General features: G+C 41.0%; 1 long non-coding RNA gene across 1 annotated transcript; it reads right to left on the bottom strand.

The window, feature by feature from the left end:
- Positions 1–2259: 2259 nt before the first annotated feature.
- Positions 2260–8867, bottom strand: LOC131248409 (uncharacterized). The gene is made up of 2 exons (XR_009172222.1): positions 8662–8867; positions 2260–2713 (listed from the first exon to the last, which is right to left on the bottom strand). It is a non-coding gene; the product is annotated as an uncharacterized LOC131248409 (long non-coding RNA).
- Between the last annotated feature and the right edge of the window lie 8125 nt (positions 8868–16992).

Below are 16992 nucleotides of genomic sequence, written 5' to 3'. Positions count from 1 at the left end.
CAGAAGCTATTACACTAGATTAACCTGAGTAGGATGGCATTGACTAAAACAATTAATATTCTAACAGCACTGTTTGGACAAAGATTCCCTAAACTCGATGGAATCTCTCTCTATTCCATGAAAGAAAAGCCAAGGTGCATGAACGCAAGCAAGATTCAAACAAATAAGAGGAATGCAGAGGGTCCACCATAGGCAATTCCATTGAATTCTAAGGGTATAATTCAAACCAAGTGCTTGAACACATGCAAAGATTCGGAATAGTTAGGTTGGAAACTTCATTGAATTATAGGGGATGATGCTGTAATACAAGTTGAGTGACATGGGCTACAAAGCATCTAATTCCTTCCATTGCCTCTCATGTAAAGCTTCACCAAAAAAGATCTTTCTACCCACTGTAAAAGGAGAATATCCATACAACCCAAGTGGGTTTTGCTGAGGCTTTTCTTTTCCTAAGCTGTTTTGTCTAGATTGGTTTTTTTTTTTTTTTAGTTGTTCTAAACAAGACTTACCTAGTCAACCTAGTGGCGTAGAATATTAATGTTGTTACAATATCAATTTGCATCTTTAATGTCTTGTGAGATTCCAACAGTGGGATGAATAATCTTTTTAAGTGGTGGGTGAACAATGCTTTGTCAAGAAGAGAAATGCTACGATGAAGTGTGATTTGTAAAAGTTCTATAATGCGTAGTCTTGTTTGAGTGTAGCAAATGCTTGTGTGGTCATTTTTTCGATAGGTAAGCTGGGCTCGAACACAAGACCTCAATTTTGAAACCCGCCATGTCCACTATTAAGCTATGGGCTCAAAAGCATATCATGATTGGAATCGTCGGTATAGTGGGGAAACCACGTGAATGAGCTATCCTAAAAGTCTCAATGATTGGAAGATGTTGCACACTCAATCATTGTGAGTGTTGCACTTTGAATGTGGACACTTGCTCCTTTTTTTAAAGTCCACTTACGACTTTCAACCATCCATCTTGAAGGACACTAATTGGACAGCTAGCAAAACCTAATCACTTGCCTTTTGGGTTAATGGCTCTATTGGAATATGTGCCTTACAAAATCAATATGAACCCTAATCCACTAGTCATGTGAATGGGATAGGGTTGATCTAGGCCATGGATTATGATGACCATGGGTCTCACGTGGACAACTTGATATGACCAAGTGTTCAGTGTCACCTTGAATGTACAGTCATCCTCTATGAGGTGACTAACTTGGATTAGGATGGATAGTCTACCAATCATGGAACTAACTTGGTGTTAGTGTGCTTTCACCCTTAACCCATATATGAATGTGAGTGTGCCATGTATACTGGATCTAGGCTAAGGCCTTTGGATACTTACATTGGTTGGATCAAGTTCAAGTCACTAGTTTGGGGCCCATTAGCATGGACCAGATGATCGTGATGATCAGGACTTGATGTTGCATGAGATATGATAAACCCTAATACCTGAGGATGTGTAAGGGTTACAATCGTAACTGGTAGGCTTTGGTTGTTCCTATAAGGCTATTACGTGGCCATTAAAAGTGAACATTACTAGGTACTTCCATCAAGAGTTGTTAATTCTTGCATGGGCCAATACGAGATCCATTGGTTTTACCTAGGGATTGATATATGGCTAGATCTATTGGATTAGAGACTCATCAAGCGTTTTTTTTTTTTCCTTTTTTTTTTTTTTTTTTGTGTGTGTCGAGCCCAACATTTGAGATGCTTTTATACCGTTCAAGTTTTGTTTTGGACCGTTAAAATTGCGTTGATCGCAATTGATAATGATATGATGACCTAGATCTAATAGCCCACTATTTGATTAGCATGGGATATAGATCCCTGATGAATGGCCATAACAATGGAAGGATTAGATCATGAGTATGTGCATGGATGATGCGAATTGACAGACTTCCTTCACAGTAGGTTACACCCAAGCTTGTAAACCATATGCATCCTTGAAATCCTAACCCTTATATATGATTCTATCCCAGAGGATAGGCTACCTTTAGAGAGAGCCTGGACACCCAACCCCTTAGGTGTGTGAGAGGAAAGAGGGAGAGGAGAGATAATCTCCATCTCCTTTATCCCATTCTCCCTTATGCACGTGTAATTGTGTGGTCCATTATTGTGGATGGTGTACATCTACCTTGGCACCTATTACTGGATCCAACATGGGTTTCTCACCTCTCTATATTGGGATAGATCAAGGAGAGGAGGATCATCATTGGCACAGTGATCTCTACATCGCGAACGATTCACAACAGCTATGATCTAAGCCCTTCTTATTTAGATTCCGTTGAAATTTGACATGATCGTATACAGGTGGTCTTTGACGGACAAGTTGAGTTTGATTCACTGGAGAAGGGTTTGATTCCGTTGCGCACTCTAATAAAACCCATTAGGCCCACCTCAATGAAAGAGAACTAAAAATTATTGGTCCTAATGACTATACACGTGTTACATGTAACCAATAAAGTTAGATGTTTTGGCGCCCATTTGAACTCCTACTCTCAATGTGATTAGGCAAGATTTTAGCTTCTCCTAAAAGAAGACAAGCAAGCAAGCATATAAAAAACTGAGGTACCTACTTGAGGCATGGAGAAATTACTTTTCTGTGAGATCAACTTCCATGTAGCAAACAGTTCTTCAGCATAGCGATGCGACTGCAGTACCAGCAATACTCAGTTTCGGGATTTTGTTGCAAGTACCTCACAAACTTTCCTACCAAAAAACAGAGAACAAAATCTGTTACAGTAATACAATATGAAACAGTAATGTAAATGTGATGAAGTCCCCTTGTTTAAATTCAGAACTCACTCATTCATGTTAGTCAACACATATTTCATGAACTGGTATTAAATACTGAATTCAGCATAGTGACAGATCTAAATGGACTTTGGTCTTTTTTGGCAAGTAGTTTTCTTTTGTATGAAGAATCTGATAAGGAAGTTGCGGCACCTCGGTTGTAACTGCTGGCAGATGCGTGGTGGGATGCAAAATGGACCAAATCCAACAAAATCTGTTGGGTTAAAGATTCCCAATTTACTAACTTCTTTTAGCCAATAAGCTATTGTATGGAGAGATGGTCTAGTGGATTCAGAGAATGAAAACCTTCCCATGCACCTATTTGCATTTGGATTTGTCAGAATTCATATCACCTACCTGAACCATCTATTATACCTGCTCCACCCTTCTTATGTTCTTGTGGAAAATCACAGAAATTGGATGATCCTAAACATTCGCAAATGGGTTTTATCTTCTATCAACAATCTTACCCAACCACATTTGTATGCCACTGACTTAACAGTTTGGATCATCTGATCAGTATTAGTTTTTTTTTTTTTCAAAGTGGCCTATGAAGAGTTAACTAGACCAAATGATGGTATAAATAGGTCAAACAAAATCCATATGCAACTAGGTGCATGGGAAGGATACCCTACACCTAGTCCACTAGATCATCTTTCTATTGTATTTATCTGCATCAATGACCAGTAGGGTTGCAACTGGGATGGGTCAAAACATGTTCAAGTCCAGCCAATGATCTAAGGTCCCAAGTCCAGGCCCATGAACTAAGGGATCAGACTCAGACTGCGGCAGGCACACGAGACAGATACTGAGCCCACTACTGTTAGATAACTTGGGCCAGGTCCAATCTACTGGTCTGGCTTTTGGGTAGATGCGTCTGGCTTTTGGGTAGATGCAACCCAAATCAAGCCCAATTACTTACATAGAGCCTCACATTAAGGCCCAACCCAAACCATGGGCCTCGAGGCACAACCCAAACCCAGCCCAAAATAAGCTGAGCTCAGACCGGGGTCGGGGTGGGAGACCTCAGCTGCAACCCTTGTATGTTACATTGTTGGGGGCTTCAAATATTTCTCAACAAAAGCATGTGTTATCTTTAATAATTAATAAGATTTCATTGATAGAACAATCAGAAATGAGAGGATGAAAGCAATTCCTAACATTAACCACTAGTAATGGATGACAATTGCCCATGTTTCTTTTGTAGTGTAACTGATGAGATCTTTAGTTACTATTTCCCCTTACATTTGTTGAATTTTCTAATAAGAAGCGATATGAGGGTTTAATTCTAGTCTTGGATGATCTTTGGAGCATGATTCTTAGGCTGCATTTGGAAGATGGGCAGGATCCTTTTTTCCTGCCCAAACCTATATCGAGAACATTTCAGGTTGGCTCTGAAGTGTTCCTGATAACGATCTAGGACCGGAAAAATGGGAGGAAAAAAAGGAAGTCTACATGGTTATGTTCCACTTCCCATAGTGCCCCATACGCAAGTGGGACAGATGGTAGTCAATTCCCTTAAAATATTGGTTTCGATGTTATTTTGCGGTACATCCAAAAGCAACCTTACAAGGGGAGATGGTTGAACTTACCCAAGTTTTGAATAATTTCAAGGTTAAACAAGCTAAGGAAGCTAAAAGCTAGAAGCCCATGGAATTTGTGTTAGGAAAGAAATACAATGTTGTAATTATGTTGTCATCTTGTTATTGAAGTTTTGCAACTTTGGAAATAGGTTATGTGCTTTTTACATTTGAGATGTCTGGCCTCCATGTGAATCAGCTAGCAGACCTTCGAAAGGAGAGACAGCTCTCTGTTTGGACCATCAGATCAATCAATTGCTTTGGAGACATGGTAAATGAAACTTGGGGCCTCAAATATTGGGTGGTTCATGTTGATGACTTGAAGATTTTTATTATGTTTGATTTGGGCCACCGGTTTTGCTCGTCACTAAACGGATGGTTATGATCATCCAATGAGAGTGGTTCTTGGTTATGATCACATGTTGAATAACCTAGATTGATGTTGGAGTTTTATAATCATGACCGACTTTGACCATTCATTTCTTTTGACGTTGATAGGATGGTTAGGATAGTTTGGTCGAAATGATTATTGGGAGACATGGGTTATCCAAGGCCAAGGTCGGTGTCAATTTATGGGAAGTATCAATTGACGATCAAAGCTTTTCCATTATAGTTGATGTTCGCCATCCATTTTGTTCACCCACTGGTAGGATTTTCAGGTTCATCTAATCAATGTGTTTCGCGAGGGGCATAGGTAAACCAAGGTGGGCTAACATAGTGGGCAGTCTTAAGTTGATGGCTGGAGCTTTCTTGTCGTGATTGATTCAGGGCTGCCCAGTTTTCTACCTACTGATTTGATGGTTAGGATCGTTACAACAGAGCAATTATTGAGACTCAAATGTGGGACCCACCTTATGGGCAATGGCCTAGGTTGGTGATTGGAGCTTTTTTCATTGTGATCTATCTGAAACATGTATTTTGCCAGTCATTGAAATGTTAAGATTTTTCCATCAAAGGAATTCTGAGAAGCATGGGTAATCCAAGGTGGGTAGCGCTACACAGAAGAAACCAATTGTGACTAGACCTGTTGTGATGATCTACAGCATTTGTTTTGTTGATCATTGGACATGTGATCAGAATCATCGAGACACAGTGACTCTCCTAATTCTTTAGAGATATAGGCATTCAAGGTGGGACCCATATGATTCATATTTCATGGTTAGGCCTTTCTTATTATAATTGTACTGAGTCAAACTGTGATTTCTATTTAACTACTCAATCGTGCAAAAAATAACTAATGACAACACCAATTTCAGGTTTATCATACTTCAGCCAAGTATCCATAATAAATAAAAATTCAAATCACCAATAAAGTGCTTATCCCTAACACTTCTAGACAGAACTCGATCTTTAAGTACATGCCAATGGAGCAATGAATGATTAGAAGCTGCAATGGGGTACCACGACAAAGATGAGGCTTGAATCTCCTTCACTAGTTAGAGAATTATAAACCGAACAAAGAGGAAAAGATAACCTGAAGACAATCACAAATCTGAACAGCTCATCTTCCTTTTGTTCTTCACACTCCCAAAAGAAGGGAAAAAGAAGTATCATTTGAATCAGCTAAAGTAAGAAACATTCTCAGTACACCCTTATCCAAGAATCAACTAAGAAACTTTTCAAACAAAATTGCTTCCAATTCTATCTTGGCAAGTCTGCATAGTCACTCACCATAGAGTTTTGAAATGTAATTATACAAAAGAAAGAGAGGAGCTGAAGACTTATATTCGACGAACGAAAAAAGATATAGACCAATCTTTAGAAGGGCCAACAACCAAGTGTCCAACTCCAACCAGAAGAAGGTGCTACCCATGTATCCTAATTGTAAGTGGTGAACTATATTAATTAGGATTAGGGTTCTTTTTAATTCTCTTCAAATATGTCATTACTGTAACCAGAAGAAACTTTTGATTTGGGAAACATAGTTTTTGTTGTTTTGAGAATTTGTCCAAAGAGACCCTTTGGGGTGTTTGATCCCCCAAAAAGGAAAAACACTCTTGGAAGAGAATAAAGATCCTGATATCCTACAGAGTTGCACGATAACATTCCATACATGGATACATACAAGAAAAAGGCCAAAATTCTCCCATGAAAGAAAAATATAGGAAAGATTCACACTCAACCAAGAAAAAGGCCAAAATTATCCAGCAAAAATATTTCTATCTAGAGGATTTTTGGTGCATGGGCTGTCCACAACAAGGCCCATAATATCGAATGTTTGGATCACCAAACTGTAGAACTCCATGTGTCTAAAGTGAAGAACCCGAAGGTAATGTACACCTTTTGGCTGAGCATTGTATAATAACTTTTTGGAATGAGGTGAAGGGTGTGTTTGGGTGCCACTGAGAATGAGTTTTAACACATCTTTCTCCATACAGGTGCTGAGAATGGTGTCAGTGCCTGTCGGAAGCACACCAACTGCTGGATTTGAGAGGATTGTGGCTCACTCAGGTGTCCAATAGGCCTGAAAATTTTAGCAGAATGGGTTCTCTGTGATGGCGAGTTATGTTCATGCAACATCCAACCCATCCAATAAGTTGTATATATCTTGAGGATCACCTTGTGAAAAAAGAACCACATCTACTCATCGAGTGGACCACACTTGTATTTTGTTGCTTATAATTATCAGGATTAGTAATAAAGATAATGTAAGGTATCCAAAGGGATGTTTCTACATAAAAGGAATCATAATGAGGGCTTTAAGTTGGTAGAAATGATCAATGAGTATTTCCCCACCATTCCGATCTAGAGTATGCTCTTATCCATTAAAGAAATGACTATAGGGAACAACATAATCCTTTATTTATTTTTTTTTTTCCGAATCCCCTCTTCTTAGTGAGAAAGAAGTACAGGAACAAAAGAAATGAAATGCAATAGGAAAACTGAATAATAAAAGATCCTTGTTTATTCTTTCTTCTATCCCATCCATATTCATACCCATAGAATTTTTATAATAATTCGTGAACTAGTGTACTGTCTAATTATTTTTCGTAATTGAAAGATATGGGTCCAAATATCTATTGATACAACAAGTATTTTATTGAATAGCTAAACATTATTTTCTATGGTGTGGCCCACCTGATGAGTGGATGGGGCTGATTTTTGCACAAGGTGATCGTCATGGTGGAGACAACCTATTGGAACGGTTGGATGTCACACAATAGGTTGGAAGCTAATCACTAGGTGGACCATAAATTATGGTCCAATGACTCCAACCAGTTGGGCTTTTCAGGGAATCAAAGGATACAAGAAATTTCCACACGCCAGTTGGGCCAGGTCTATACTGGGCCTAGAAAAGCCCAATCACAGCCCATTTATTTATCTGGCCATAAATTAGATATATGCCTGGCCTAGTGGGCCAACTCAGCCCGTTTAACTAATCGTGCCTGTGATTTATAGCTCAGGCCCAGACCAAAGCCCATCAAACGGGCCAACTAGCCCTCAGGCCCGGACCGCCCCATTGATAGCCCGAGGTTGAAGTTAGGACCTGTGAATTCCAGAATTCCACAATTCCAGGAGATTGAAATCCCATAAAACAGGGACATTTTATGGGATTTTTACACACAATTCCTCAGGAAATCTCATTTTTCCAAATAATGTCTAGACAATTTTAGCAATTCTGCGGATATGTTTGATTCAAGATGAAATTACTAAAATCTCGTCCACTTTTCTAGAAAAGTGTGGAACTGAAACTGTGGGGCCCACGTGTTTTGTATAACATCCAACCCGTCCAACATGTGCATCCTAGCATGTTGATCAGACGGACCAAAAATCAGGCCGATCGAATCATCAGATGGGCCACACTTGAATTTGAATGCTTTCAGTGGTACACATTATTTTTCTACGGTTTGGTCCACCTTATAAATTTTAGTGATGTAAAACATATTCCACGTGGACCCCATAATTCTCCATTCTCCACTTTTTAAAGAAGAAGGAAAAAAAGAAAAAAAACGGTGGTATTTGCGTCATTTCACCCTACAAAAAGCCCCGGCCGGAAATTTTGGTTTCTCGAGGACTAGTTAGTAAAATCCAAAATGGTGAGGAATCATGCGATAAAAATCCAAAATCTGATTTCGAAATTCGACGAGAGCCTTTTAACAGATTCTTCAGATTTCAATACAAGAAAACGATTCCAAATCCCTCAAAACCAGATCCAGAAAATCGGAAATCGGGTTTCGGAATTTGTTTTTCCCAAATCCAGAAAATCGGGAATCAGGTTTTATTTGAATATAGTAATAAAGGAACTGCAGCTCAATAGGATGATGACAGCAGAAGAACGGATACCTTGCGCGCGATTTTCCAGTCTCAGGCGGAAATAATCGGCGAGTTTTAGGACTCCTAAATCGCCCCGCGAGTTTTCTTTTGCTTTGATTAGAGAGACTGACCTGAGATTGCAGAGCGCGCGAGAGACTTGGCTTGTGTCGCTGCCACTAGCCCGGTGGCTAGTGGTCGGTGCTCTGTGGGCCCCACTATGAATTATATGTTTTATCCATGCCGTCTATCCATTTTTACAGATCATTTTAGTGATTGATCCAAAAAATGAGGGGAATATAAATCTCAGGTGGAGCACATCACAGGAAAACAGTAGTGATTGAATACACACCATTAAAATCCTCTTAAGGCCCACTGTCCTGTTTATTTGATATCCAATCTGTTTATTAGGTCACGCAGATCCAGATGAAGGGAGAAAACAAAGATCATCTTGATCCAAGACTTTATGGCCCCCAAGAAGTTTTTAATGGTGGACTTTCAATCAACACTGTTTCCTGTGATGTGGTCCATTTGAAATTACTATATACCTCATTTTTGTTACTATACCATAAAATGATCTAGAAAAATAGATGAACAGCATGGATGAAACAAATACATCATTGTGGGGCCCACAGAGCACCGACCACTAGCCATTGGCTAGTGTCAGGGTCACTAGCCAATCCACTCTCAGAGGGAAGCCGCTCCGGACAACTGTGAAGGTGTGCGCGAGATCTGAGCTGTTGGTGGAGTGGACTCAACGGTTGTTGTTAGCTGGCTCGACAGGTGGCCGATGTATGTCCCAGAGGATGGCCCACGTTGAGAGGAATGCAGATGGTACTAGCCTCACACGGTTGATGAACACGTGTGCAATATCTAAGTCGTTCATCAAACCGCAGTGCGGAATTCAATTCAATCACAAGAATCAGGCCCGTAGGATTAGCAGGTGGGTGGCCCACGTTTGAATAAGATAAATAAACGGTACAGATTGATTTGTTTCCACGTGAGGTGGTTGCACGCGAGGCACCATTGTGTCACGAGCCTCCGCGTAGGGGTGGATCCCAGCACGTGGGACCCATGGTACGACTAAAGGTGAAAGATTGGACGGCTAGGATCTTCCATGCTAAGTGGCCCCACTTGTACAAAACTCGTAAAGTGGTATCTGAGTGCCCTGGAAATTTTCAGGTGGAAAAATGGTCACGTATGCCACTTGTTTTTTTTTTTTTTTTTTTTTTCCACTAACGTGTCACTTTCTTGTAGCTTCTGAGCCGTTCAAATGGTGGGACGCATCAGAAAGATCGCCTGAATGGATCATTCATCAGGCGTTCTACAGCCTAAAAATCAATGCACAGCTGATTGTCCTATTCAGTGTACGTCCGTCGCCCGCCTAATGAGTGGATTGTTCCAATTTCTTCTCTAGGTGAACATCATTGCATGGCCCACCATTTCCACGGTTCAGATGTTCTTCTGAAGGGTGTGACAATCCATGTCGGATGTAAGAAACTTCCCTGTCGTCTCATACATGCACGCCAAAAACCAAATGGTGGGCCCCACTTTAGATATGAGCTACTTAAAATCAGATCCATTGGACGATCTTGAACTCCTCTTCACTGACTATCCATTTGATGGCCACTAATACGAAGTATTATTTCTAGCTTAAGTAATGGACGGCGTATCACGGGACGAAGCTTGGCCCAAGCTCAAGGGCCAGTGCCCTGGCCGCACCCGGCCAATGATGATTGGCCCAGCCCGGGAGCCGGAGATGTGTGCCCTGTTTCACATGAGTGTGAGAACCAATCCATGAGTGAAAGTGTTAGATATAGTCCGTCTATCCTGAGGTTCCATAGTAAGAAATGGCCTGACTCAAGCAATAGATGGACTTAGATGTCTATCTCACACACACACAGATGAGGTCGAGCTGTGTGGGCCCCACCGTGATGTATGTTGAACATCATAATGGATGTTGACACACGGAATGCCGAGAATTTGATGGTTCCCATTTAGGTTATGGTATATTCCAAAAATCAGGCTAATATGGAACTCAGATGGCCCATACCATCTAACACCACGTGAACACATGCGTGAAACATATAAAAGCACTTTGTGGGCCACATCAGTTTTGGATGCGGCTGAAACTTGGCTTGGCCTCTCATCCAAGTGGGACACACATAATGGATGGGCTGGATTTGTGAACCACATCTTGGTGGGCCCAACAAACAATTATGAATGTTTTAATGGGAGGGTAACTCCTCTCAACTGTTGTATGTGGTGTGGCCCACCGAAGTCATGAATTGACTTAATTTTTAAGACTTTAGCCCTATCATGAAATGGTACCATAGACTGATGGGGTTGATGTTAGACACATGTCACGGTGGAGACCACATAGTTCGACCTCAGGGGAAGTTATCCAACATCAACACCGAAATTTGATGGGTCCCCTTTAACCATGGGATATCCCAAAAATAATACAGATCTAAGGTGGGCCATACCATCTAAAATCATGTAAAGACACGTCTAAAACATATAAAGGCACTTGGTAGGGCTCACCTAAAATTTGGATGTATCTGGAACTTGGTCTGACCCTCATCTAAGTGGGACACACATAATGTATGGGTTGGATTTGTGAACCACACCTCGGTGAACCTAACAAATGATTATGAATGTTTTAATGAGAGTGTAACCCCTCTCAACTTTTGTCCGTGGTGTGGCCCACAAAAGTTATCAATTGACTTGATTTTTAAGCCTGAGGCCCAACATAGAATGGTGCACCTGACTGATGGGGTAGATTTTGGACACGAATCATGGTGGGCCCACACAGCTTTTTTTCTTTTTTACACACGCACACACACCACCACATACTCACGCCTTAATGGAATATCACCACCTATGGGTACTCGAACCCTTGACCAGGTGTTGAAACTCACGGTGGGCCTACACAGCTGACCTCATGGGAAGTTCCGATAATCTCGCATAGAATTATTTCCCTACATATATATAAATTAATATATGCGTGTATCATGGTGAGGAAGACGACACGTGTTGCTGTAATACAGCCTATGAATCACCTCCCAACGAATCGCTGCAGGATTACTCATGTTTTTATTCCTGACAGTACACTTGTTTCATATGGCCCACCGAACTTGTGCATCATTTACTTTTTCAGCAGGGCATCTAAACTATCGGACCCATATAAGAGACGGCTAGGATCGTGCACCCATGTGTATGATTCGCGCATGGCACATCGCACATGCTTCCCTATTTAATTATTAGTAACTAATAACTTTTAATTAAACTAATACCCAAAGTTAATCATGACCCAAACTTTGATTCGGCGCGTTGGACCAGGAAGGCCTGTTCAGGGCCCATCATCTAATCTAACACATACAGCTGGATCTGCACGTCCATCTAATGGGTCCTATCCATGGATGGTGGTGGATTTTTTACCCCTTCCCCATCGTTTTTCTCTTCGCTACCAAATGTTGTATTTACGCTATTCTCACTTTTACCATCCATGCAAGGTCATTTTTTGTACGGTGATCAAAGCCTACCAGCAAACAGGACCCATTAAATGGACGGTCTAGATCCGTAGTGAACTTATTAGGGGAATGCTGATTCCATGCCACCATGTTCAAGTGCCAAACACAAACCAACCACATGCGTCCATATGCGCCGGATCCAAGCCGTTCATATGATAGTCCCATCAGAGAATGTTCCTTAGACAAAAGTTCAGCCCATCCGTGCATCAGGTGGGCTGCACCGGTACCAAGGAGTACATGACCAGCAAGATAATGGAGACACGCTTGGGTACCCATCGTAGGGTCAGTTTCTCTAACACGGGAAACATTTCCAAGTGCATGAAATCCACACCGTCCATCAGGTGCACCACTACATTAATTTTTTTACCTTGATTCAAAAAATCAAGCTGATTCAAGACGAATTTGGGCCACTCCACGTGTAAAGTTATACCTAAAACCCTCTAAGCTCACGTGATAGGGCCCACCTGAGTTTTAGAACAGTGTGATTTGTCTGCTTCTTTCACATTAGACGAATGTATTGGATGGCATATAAAAACCACGGTGGAGCCTACATAAAACTAACGGTGAACTTGAACGTTCCATCTCTTTCCTAAGGTGTGGCCTACTTGGGTTTATGATCGATGGTCATGATTTTTGAAATTTTTAGAGTGAAAAGCCATGTGGATCACGTGGATCTCTTGGTCAGCAAAAAGCCATGTGGCTCCTATACCTTGGTGTGCTAAGATATGATGGGATTTGATCGAGCCACATAATGATATTAAAGGTGGGCCTACACAAACCATGTTTGAAAATTGTTGATTTTATCAGGGTACGATCAAATCTCACCATCACCAAACCACGTGGTGTCAGGGTCACACGTATCCGGCATAAATGAACTGAGAGGACAATTGGGTCAACATGCACGTTAATGCACATGTACCTAATTTCATGTGGGCCTACCATAAATCAAGATATATATATATATATATACACACACTATGCGCTCGACCTCACGATAAGCTTCCGTGAGGTCGAGCTGTGTGGGCCCCACTGTGATGCGTGTCGACCATCAACACCGTGCATTTGATGGGTCCCCTTTAAATTATGGGATATCCCAAAAATCAGCCGTATATGGAACTCAGGTGGGCCATACCATCTAAAATCATGTGAAGACATGCCAAAAACATATAAAAGCACTTGGTGGGGCTCACCTGAGTTTTGAATGCTGCTGAAACTTGGTCTGAACCCTCATCCAAGTGGGACACACATAATGGATGGGCTGGATTTGCAAACCATATCTCGGTGGGCCCAAAAAATGATTATGTATGTTTTAATGGTGCACAACCCTTCCCCACTTCTATATGTGGTGTGGCCCACACAAGTCACAGATTGACTTGATTTTTGAGACCTAGGCCCACGATGGAATGGTGCATCTGACTGATGGGGTAGATGTCCAAACACATCACGGTGGGGCTCACACGGCTCGACCTCATGGGACGGTCTTGTCAGCTCGAGCGCATGGTACCTTTTCCTTTTATATATATATATATATATATATATATATATATATACCGATGCTCAACTACACACTAGTTCGCAGAAATTTGTGTGAACTTGTTTGATAAATCACCATACGTGATGTGACTTCAAAATCTAAATGGTCCACGTGAAACAGCACCTCATGAAACCCTCGTACTCAATTTTTACTTTGATCCCCTTAGAGTTTTGTGGGATTCCGCATCACATGGACCGTTCGGATTAGACAGTTAGCATGACTCTCCCTCTCCCCAAAGATGCGCACATAAAAAAAAAGTATGCAGGCGAGCGTGACTCTCTCTCTCAAAAGTATGCAGGCGAGCGTGACTCTCTCTCTCTCTCTCTCTCTCTCTCTCTCTCTCTCTCTCTCTCTCTCTCTCTCTCTCTCTATATATATATATATATATATATTGAAATACTAACCTCTAAACCAACCACAACTCATGAGCACTATTTAATACATGATTTGAACTCGAAACTTGAATGGTCCACATGATGTACCATCCCATGAAATCTCGGCAGCTCAACTTTCAACCTAATGTAGATTGTGGGTCCTTACTCTTGCTCGGGTGGTAGACTCTCAGGAGTTTCAACACCCGGTCAAGGGTTCGAGTACCCATAATGTGGTGAAATTCCACTAGTGCGAGTGTGTGGGGTGTGTGCGTGTGTAAAAAAAGAAAAGAAAAGAAAAAAAAAACCTGGTGTAGATTGTGGAAAAAAATTTGTGGTCCCTTGATTTGTTTCTCTTTATCATAGCTCATTAGAGTTTTAGATGAAATATTTGGGAAGAATGGAAAAGCTTGGAATTAGATCAGATGGAATTGCATTTGGTCCCCTGCCAATGTCACTAAATATTTGGGAAGAATGGAAAAGCTTGGAATTAGATCAGATGGAATTGCATTTGGTCCCCTGCCAATGTCACTAAATGTTAGCAAGTTGCATGGGTCCCATCATTATGTGTGGGCTATATCCACACCGTTCACCCATTTTTTGAGATCATTTTAGAGCATGGACCAAAAAATAGGTAGATCTAAAGCTCACTCCCGAGTTCCAAAACATCACTTATGCAACATTATTAATGATGGTGTATGTTGATGTATTAGTGCATAAAACATGGAATAGATTAAGCCAAAACACGATATGATTCAGGGATAAGTGAATAAAACAAGCTGAAGACTTATAGAAAATTATATGTGTACAAGTGTAAATCCCTGAAGTACATATACAACCAGGTCGCATGAAAGTGTTACTTAACAAAATTATAAGTATCAAGTTACATCATTTAAATTTTCAAAAATAATCCCAGAGATCCCGCGCATCAGACTGAGGCTCGCTAGAACCCGTCTGAAAACTGCATATAAGAGAACGCAGCCTCATCATCATCTAGCTCCCGCTCTGCCTCAGAAGTCGCATCCACATCTGCAATATCAGAGCCTAAGACAGAGTCTGGTGGGTGTTTAACATCGCCCCAGAACGTGGGATTGAGTAATCAACTCAGTAGAACAATAAAGCATGGGTTAACATGTTATCAGTTCAATCAAGCAGTAATGATAAAGCAAGACAATTAAATAAATCCTAAGTACTCTTGTTAATGCAAGTATGTATGCAATATGATGCGTGCCCTTACGCGTACACCCTCAGCGTCTTCATCTTACGTTACGCATGACATCGCCTCAAAGTGCGCCACATCTACAAACCACATGCAAATGCGGTGCATGGATATGATTACCAAGTTGTTATTAGTCTATTTCATACAGTAGGATTGGGAAGCTAAGATACCTTCCTCATATCACTATCCAAACAGTGATCCATACTAGGGTCGTCAATCCTAGACATCTCATACGATCATATGTTTGAGGTCGTAGCAAGGGCTCGTCACCAATCAATGCACGCCTTTCATGCCTTTACTACCACATTCGGCTCGTCACCTCCTTGCGGTATCCAGGTATGCTCGAGGTCACTACAAAGGGCTCGTCACCAATCAATGTAGGCCGACAACACGAATATAGTGTCCCATACCACCATAATCGGCTCACGAGTTTAGTTGCTCACTGGTCACTATGGGGAGGCTCGTCACCCCAGTGTAGGCCGACAGCTCGACCACTATCTCTAAGCGTTCGGCTCATGAGTCTTAGCGGATCGTGGTACCATGGTTATTAGGATTTCACTGGTAAGTTCGGTACCCTAGATTCAAGCAGTAGCGTCCATACATGGTGAACATACATCGGACAATCGGGTTACTTGACGAACTCGACTAGCACGAGCGCACGTTGAGTTGAACGACATAGAGTGCGCAAACACTCCACGTGGCCAAACCACTGCCGACAACTCTAATACGGCTCGGGTTCGTCTAATGCGTCCTACGTGGTGAAAGCAACCTCAACCACGAATATAGAGTCGATTACCGATTTCCTAGACTAATGCATAGTCCCACACACCTTACACTACAACAGATATTAATATGGAATGTAAAACAGTAATGGAACAACAACTCAAATCATGGTACATAAGCATCTAAAGAATCTCAACTTAACATACATGTAAGCATCGGTAATGCTTGAAGTTAAATAACAGGGAATGTAACTTGCATAAAGGAAATCATGCACATCAATAGGAGTGTTGAGAATCACTTCTCAACGCCCGCAATTAGTGTAATAAATTACACTTTAGATCATTCATGCATTTCTACAAACACTTAGCATACATGGAACAACATACATGACATATGTTGAAATACATGCATTTAGACAATTCCTTTTACCAAGGAGTTGTCATACATGCATCTAGCATACATACATGACAAATAATCATGGCAAACATAAGTGCATATTTTATACGTATATGGTACTTTATAAATACACATAGAATACACAAATCTCAATATAGCACATGCATATCAGGAAAGCAACGTAAACACAACATTTGGCATGCGAAATCTCATCCATAACAAGAATAAATCACTAACTGGCGTTGAAAGCCTTGAAAACCATAACCTATACACTTAAAGTCCGCACCTTAAGTAAGGAAAGAACACCGAACTGATTTAGACGAGTTGTCTTCATCAACGGCGATAGAATACCCTAAAACAAGGATAGAAATGAGATACAACAACACCAAGACTAATCTAAGCTCTAACACAGGTTAGGGTTAGGTTAACTTACCCCAAAATAAACTCAGAACCGTCAGAATAACGATTCAAAGTGATGGTTCAAAGATGAAGAAGAACAAGAAGAATCCAAGATGATTCACTAACTTATCTCTCTCACTTTCTCTCTCTTTTCCACTCTCTTTCCAAGCTAGGGTTAGAGAAAATTCG

This window comes from Magnolia sinica, chromosome 6, assembly GCF_029962835.1.
Source record: "Magnolia sinica isolate HGM2019 chromosome 6, MsV1, whole genome shotgun sequence".
NCBI classification, from domain to species: domain Eukaryota; kingdom Viridiplantae; phylum Streptophyta; class Magnoliopsida; order Magnoliales; family Magnoliaceae; genus Magnolia; species Magnolia sinica.
This window is presented reverse-complemented; position numbering and strand designations above follow the sequence as displayed.